Source organism: Vombatus ursinus, unplaced genomic scaffold (genome assembly GCF_900497805.2).
Source record: "Vombatus ursinus unplaced genomic scaffold, bare-nosed wombat genome assembly UNPS02014770.1, whole genome shotgun sequence".
NCBI classification, from domain to species: domain Eukaryota; kingdom Metazoa; phylum Chordata; class Mammalia; order Diprotodontia; family Vombatidae; genus Vombatus; species Vombatus ursinus.
This window is the reverse complement of record NW_020954548.1, coordinates 33,381,324-33,388,383: the sequence shown is the minus strand read 5'-3', so window position 1 is coordinate 33,388,383 and position 7,060 is coordinate 33,381,324. Positions and strand designations below refer to the sequence as shown.

Below are 7,060 nucleotides of genomic sequence, written 5' to 3'. Positions count from 1 at the left end.
ACACACACACACACACACACACACACACACACACACACACACACACAGTTTCTGCTCTCAAAGAGTTTTTAAGCTTATATTCAATATTTGACTAATTACATAGTTCAGCAAATACAAGATGATATAAAGAAGGAAAGGGTACTACTAAAGAAAGGAAGAAAGGCTTTCTATAGGAGATAGCGCTTGAATTGAACACTGAACATTCAATTGAACATTGAACATTGACCATTCAATTGAACCTTGAACATTGAAAGGAGTTACAGATTCTAGGAAGGAAAGTGGGAAGAGATTATATTACCAAATTCAGGGAGTGCTGAGTAGCTTGGTTTGGCTGGAATGTAGAATACATAAAAGGGAGAAATGTGAAATAAGTCTGGAGAGATTGGGTGGGGCTAGGCTTAAAATGCCAATTTAACATGCTTTTATTAAGGGGCAGCTAAGTGACTCAATGCCAGCCCTGGAGTCAGGAGGATCTGAGTGCAAATTTGGCCTCAGACATTTACTGGCTGTGTGATGCTGGGCAAGTCATTTAACTCTGTTTGCCTCAATTTCCTCATCTGTAAAAATGAGCTAAAGAACAAAATGACAAAGTACTCCAGTACTCTGAAAACCCTAAATGAAAAGTTGGACAAGACTGAACACAACAAAGGTTTGGGCATAGGGAGTGAGAAGACATACAGTTCATTTTTGGACATCTTGAATATGAGATGGAGGAAGGGGATAGCACCCCAAGACATCAGAGTGAAGAGGTTCAGCAGGCAATTAGTTGGTCATGTTGCTTGAAGCTCAGGAAAGCAGTCAGTCAATAGTCAACAAACAATTACTAGCACTTAACTACGCCACAGGCACTGTGCTAAGTACCAAGGACACAAATAAAATGAAATAAAATAAAATAATATAAAAACTCAAGGTGCTCACATTTTAAAGGGGGAGACTAGAAATACATACATACATACATATATATGTACATGTGTGTTATATATAAATATGTGTGTATCCATATGGAGAGGGAGAAGAGGGGGAGGAAGGGAGAGAGACAGACAGACAGACAGTCCCAGGACAGAGCTTTGGGAAACACTCATGGTTATGGGGCAGAAGATAAATGGTGAGCCAGCAAAGGAAACTGAAGAGTAGTTAGGCAGAAGGAGAACCAGGAGAGACAAGTAATTCAAATCCAGGGAAAGCAGAGAATATCCTGAAGGAGGATGTGGTCAATAATATCAGAAGCTGTAGAGAGGTCAAGAAGGATAAAAAATAGAAAAAAAAAGCCATCATGTTTAACAATTAAGAGACTGTTGAAAACCTGCACCTTGCCTGATGCTTAGTGGGCATTTCATAAGTGCTTGTTGAATAAAGAATAAAGATTTGAGAGAAAGAGATGATACTCCTATTGGTTCTAATTCTTCTTTATAACATGATTAATATGAAAACATGTTTAATAGGAATGTATATGTAGAGCCTATATCAGATTGCGGCCATCTTGGGTAGGGAGGCAGGGAGGGAGGGGGAGAAAATTGAAAACTCAAAACTTATGGAAGTGATTGTTGAAAACTAAAAATAAATTTAAAAAAATTTTTTTAAATAAAAAAAAGAAGAGATAATAGGGCAATCTGATAGGAATCAAGGGTTTGACCTTCATCTGAGGTTGGCATAAAGGGAGTAGGGAAGAGAGGGGGGAGCTTATATTAAGGACTGAGAGATGTAGAGAAGGGGGGAAAGAGCTAGTGACATATTGCCTCAATTTAATTTCCCCATTCAAGTATGATACCAGGTCCTCGGCTGGGGACGGAGGGGGAGAAGGCTGCAGCGGGAGGAGAAAAGAGGGCCGATGCTGTGCCGGAGTGCCAAAGAGAGTCCATAAGAAAGGAGCTAAAGCTTCAAGGAGAGCTCAGTTGAGATTAGATAACATAAATTTGTAGTGGATGTGGACGAGCCCACTGCCTGTCCAAGGTCACACGCTCTCATTTTCCGCTGCACGCAGCTGGGGGTCCCCCTCAGGTGGGAGGAAAACTCCCAGGGAGATGCATGGGCACCCAGGAGAGGGTGGTCAGCACTGTCAGATGTGGCAGAAAGGTCGAGGAGGCGGAGGACCGAGAAAAGGCAATTAGATTGGGCCAGGAGGACTGGATGACTACCCGCCCCTTCAATATGCAAATTAGATGCAGAGGGGACAGCCCCAGGGGCTACTAAGAAGAGAAGTTCCCCCCACCACGCCGAGCTATGGTCTCATCCAGCTTTCCTACCCCTCCTTTCCCATGGTTTCGCCCTAGAACTAAAAGAATCCAATCGATGACTCGATGCTCAGGTTCGCTACCCATCGATTCGTTCCGACTCTCCCAGCCATCCTGAGTCCTGGTGCAGTGGGGATCCTTGTGTGAGTGAGGTAGGGTGCCTGGGTCCCTGCGGCAGGGGGCTAGGGAGGCAGATTGAGCGGCGTATGGGTAGAGGGGGAAGGTTTGGGCAGCCGGCGCAACTCCACTGACCCGGGCTGGGACCAAGCCTAAGGTGACTCCCGACCCTAAAAACCCCCGCCCCGCCCGCTCGTCTGTGTTAAGCTGAGCATGCGCCATGGTGGCGGCGGCGGCTGTGGCGGCGGCTTAATCCCGGCGGCCGTCTCTCTCCACCACCCCCGGGCCGCCTCACGCCGTGCGCCTGCGCTTCGCATTGCTGCGCCACTCCTTGGCCGGGCAGGCGGTAGCTGCCACCTTGTGGCCCAATGTGGACTGCAGGGCTGATAGCCGGGTCCCCTCCTACCTCCTTAGTCCCTTGTGCTCTGGGTGGGTGAAAAGGGGGCATCCTCTTTCTCCTTTTAGAGACGGTCTGACCTTCTGAACCTGGGCTCCTGGAAGCCAGAAGAGGTCCTTCAGGAACAGCCTGATTCATTCAACAAAGCGTGTAAACACTTGTTACAGTTGGTATCCCTAAAAACAACAACAAAAACCTTGTAGATTTCAGGCCCTCTGAGAGCAGGACCTGGGCCATTTTCTGTATACTGGCACAGTCCCTTGCACATTGGAGAACCTTAATGGGTGGTTTTTGGAATGGATATTTGTATACGCAGCATTTAGCATAGGGTGTTGCTACCAGTAGGTGTTTAATACTGTGTTGGACTGTTAAAAACCTATTTTCTGCAACGCTGACATAAGAGACCTATTTCTGCCTTCATAGAGGTAGGGACCACAGAGCACATGGTAGAAAAGCTTGATGTATGGGAACTGTTCATCATCCTATGTCTTCACCAGGGGCTTGGCTGCTAGGGGATTAAAGATTCTGAGACATGGAGATGAGAAAGCATATTACAGGCATGAGTAACAGCTTCTGTAAACCTGGACACTGGAGATGGACTGTTATTTTGGAGAAATACCTAGTAGTCCAATATGTGTAAAGCAGAGTGTATGCAAAGAAGACTGTTCTGGGCTGGGCCTAGCTCAGATCAGAACTGTAGTTCAGGTTCAATATTGAAACAAAATGGGACAGTCAGTTAGCCTTTATTAAGCACCTACTGTGTACTAAGCTAAGTTCTGTGGAGAAAAGGAAAAAAAAGATCATTCAGCAATTGGCGGAGTGGATAGAAAGCTGGGTCTGGAGTCAGGAAGATCTGAGTTAAAATATGTTCTCAGAAACTAACTAGCTGTGTGACCCTGAGCAAGTTACTTGATTTCAGGTTTTCTCAGTTCCCTCAACTATGAAATGAGGATAATAATAGCACCTACCTCCCAGGTTTGTTGTGAGGTTCAACTGAACTGATATTTGTAAAAAGTACTTAGCATAGTACCTGGCATATAGTAGGTATCTGTTCCTAATCTTCCATAGCTGCAGGATATTCGATGAAATTAGGCATAAAATGCTCATCTAAATTGTCAATCACTTTCCACCAGCCAGATATCAGAGAATACTTGAAGTTCCTCCTGGCTGTTTTGTACTCAGGTAATGAGGAAGCCAGTTCCACAGCCTGAGCCTTTGGTCATTTTAGCACATCAAATTTCAAGGATGGTTTCAATACTTTTTTTAATGATTTGACCAAAATTTCATATTTAATTAAATCTTTCATGCATAAGCATGATGCATTTCCCCACCATGTTTATTAGATTTTGTCAGTTAAAAAAAATCTGTCAGCCTTGTACAGACCAGTGAAATGCCAAGAATGAAAAATATTGTAGGACATATATGTGTATATATATGTGTGTGTGTGTATGTATATACACATATATACACATATATGCATATATGCACACACAGAGAGATATATTTATTAAAGGCCTTTCTTTGGTTTTATCAACTATAATTTTAGGTAACTAAAGACAGATTTTTAAAAAATAGTATTTTATTTTCCCCCAATTACATGTAAAGACAATTTTTAACATTCTTTTTTTTTTACAATTTTGAATTCCAACTCTCCTTTCCTCGCCCCCCCCACAGTAAGCAATTTGATATAGATTATACATATACAATCATGTAAAGCATATTACCCTATTAGTCATAGTGTGAAAGAAGACACAGACCCAAAGGAAAAAAAATACAGAAAGTGAAAAATAGGTGATCTGCATTCAGACTCCATCAGTTTAGTTCTTTCTCTGGAGGTGGATAGTATTTTTCATCATGAGTCCTTTGGAGTTGTCTTGGATCATTATATTGCTGAGAATAGCTAAGTAATTCACAATTGATTGTTGTACAGTATTGCTGTTACTGTGTACAATGTTCTCCTTGTTCTGCTTACTTCATTTTGCATCAGATCATATAAGTCTTTCCAGATTTTTCTGAAATCAGTCTGCTCATCATTTCTCATAGAACAGTAGTATTCCGTTACAATCATATGCCACAACTTGTTCAGCCATTTCCCAATTGATGAGCATCCCCTCATTTTGCCTCTACAAAAAGAGCTGCTACAAATATTTTTGTACAATTGGGTCGTTTTCACTTTTTTTTTTTTTAATCTCTTTGGGATATAGAGCTAGTAGTGGACATGGATGAAAGGGTATACTAAGGCCTTTATCAGATTTTCCATTTCAGTTTACTTGCTGTAAAAATTGTTTCCCAGCTTTCTGCTTTCCTTTTAATGTTGTTTTTGTTTTGCATTGGTTTTGTTTGTGCCAAAACATTTTTAATTTAATATAATCAAAATTGTCCATTTTACATCTAGTAATACTCTCTGTCTTATGTTTGGTCATAAATTCTTTCCTTCCCTGTAGAACTGACAGGTAAACTATTCCTTGCTCTCCTAATTTGCTTATGGTCTCATCCTTTATGTTTAAATCATGTACTTATTTTGATTTTATCTGGGTATATGGTATAAGATGTTGGTCTATGCCTAGTTTCTACCATATTGCTTTCCAGTTTTCTCAGCAGTATTTGTCAGATAGTGAGTTCTTGTCCCAAAAGCTGGAGTCTTTAGGTTTATCAAACACTAGACTACTATGGTCATTTACTACTAAGTCTTGTATAACTAACTACTCAATTTCACTGATCCACCACTCTTTCTTAGCCAATACCAGATAGCTTTGACGATTACTGCTTTATAATACGGTTTGAGATCTGGTATGACAAGGTCACCTTCCTTCACATTTGTTTTCATTAATTCCCTTGATTTTCTTGACTGTTTGTTCTTCCAGATGAATTTTGTTATGATTTTTTTCTAGCTCTATAAAATAATTTTTTGGTAGTTTGATTGGTATGGCACTGAATTAATTTAGATAGAATTGTCATTTTATTATATTGGCTCAGCCTACCCAAGAGCAATTAATGTTTTTCCAATTGTTTAGATCTGACTTTATTTGTGTGAAAAATGTTTTGTAATTGTGTTCATATAGTTCCTGGGTTTGTCTTGGCAGGTAGACGCCCAAGTATTTTACGTTGTTTACTGTTATTTTAAAAGGATTTTCTCTTTCCTTCTCTAAAGACAGATTATGAAACTCATTCTTTTACTTCTCTAAGATGCTTAGTGCTGTCACTGTCCACCATAATACAGGCCACTTCCGCATTTCATCAGTAATGTTATCTGTAAAGTCTCCCCAAATGACAATTTCCTGAGCAAAATAACTTTGTACTTAAAGTTGGCAATTTCAGAAGTTGCAAGGCTGTACACCCTTGTTAAGTATTTCTTCTTTGCTCTAGGAATTTTGGCTATTTTAATCTTTTGCAGTACTGTCTTCTTTTTTTTTTTTTTTTTTGTTTTATTTGACTCCTTCCACCTGTCTTGTGTTATTTTCTTCTCTTTCTCTTTTTCTGTTCCACAGTGAATTTTATACTCATTTGGAAAATTCTTCTCTAACCACCATCTACATTTAGCAACATAAATATGTATTTACGGTGCTCTGCCGAGAACTAACAGACTCCATAGTAAAGGAACTGAAGTGGGTAATCTATGTCTGACTTGGTATTGCTCCTCAGATTCCCTTACACTTTGGAGCAGTGAACTCCAAAAAGTTTGTAGGTATCTCACAAATCTGTGTTCACAGCCCACCACCACCTCCACCCACTAAATACATGCAGTTTCCACTGCCATCCTAAGCCCTAAAGCCCTCCTCAGCCTCAATACCTTTTTAAGGAAAAACCAGTCTAACTTAAATGGATACAAGAGTTGGGACATTGCTCCTTCTATGAGGAGTGATAAAATAAAAGTAGATCAAAGCTAGATTTCAGAGAGCCTGAAAAGGCAGTTTCTGTTTTATCCTAGAGGCAATAGGAAATTGCCAGTACAACCTCATAGAGGACTTCTTGTTCAACACCCGCATTTTACAAATGAGGAAGTGTGTAAAGCCTGTTCTTAAGTTCTCCTCCGATACCTAAGCATGCCATATGCCTATGTCTTCCCCATCCTTAAAAAGCCTTCATTTGATTTTTCCTCCATTTTTTTCACCTCCCTACTCACTTGTCAACCACTTATGGTCTGGCTTCTGAATCCACACTCTGCTAAAACTGTTCTTGAACAAGTTGATTTCCTAAGTGTTTATCACTGTGGCATTTTCTGAGTCCCCATCTTGTTTGACGTCTCTGCAGCTTTTGATACAGTCAGCTACCCACTCCTCTAGACATTTTCTCCTCTCTGTTTCCATGACCCTTT

At 40.7% G+C, this 7,060-nt stretch overlaps 1 protein-coding gene and 1 pseudogene across 7 annotated transcripts in view; one reads left to right on the top strand and one right to left on the bottom strand.

Annotated features, from left to right (window-relative positions):
• Positions 1-2,264: 2,264 nt before the first annotated feature.
• The window catches only part of MLST8 (MTOR associated protein, LST8 homolog), a 25,701-nt gene continuing 20,905 nt past the window's right edge, over positions 2,265-7,060 (top strand). For 2 of the 7 annotated variants that reach the window (XM_027862944.1, XM_027862945.1), the window contains exons 1-2: positions 2,265-2,383; positions 2,814-2,895. The gene's annotated coding sequence lies outside the window, so the exon portion shown is untranslated. Of the gene's footprint in view, positions 2,384-2,813; positions 2,912-7,060 lie in introns of all 7 variants that reach the window. The other 5 variants (XM_027862948.1, XM_027862943.1, XM_027862946.1 and 2 more) reach the window with 3 other exon arrangements.
• Positions 5,911-7,060, bottom strand: part of LOC114043630 — a 1,405-nt pseudogene continuing 255 nt past the window's right edge.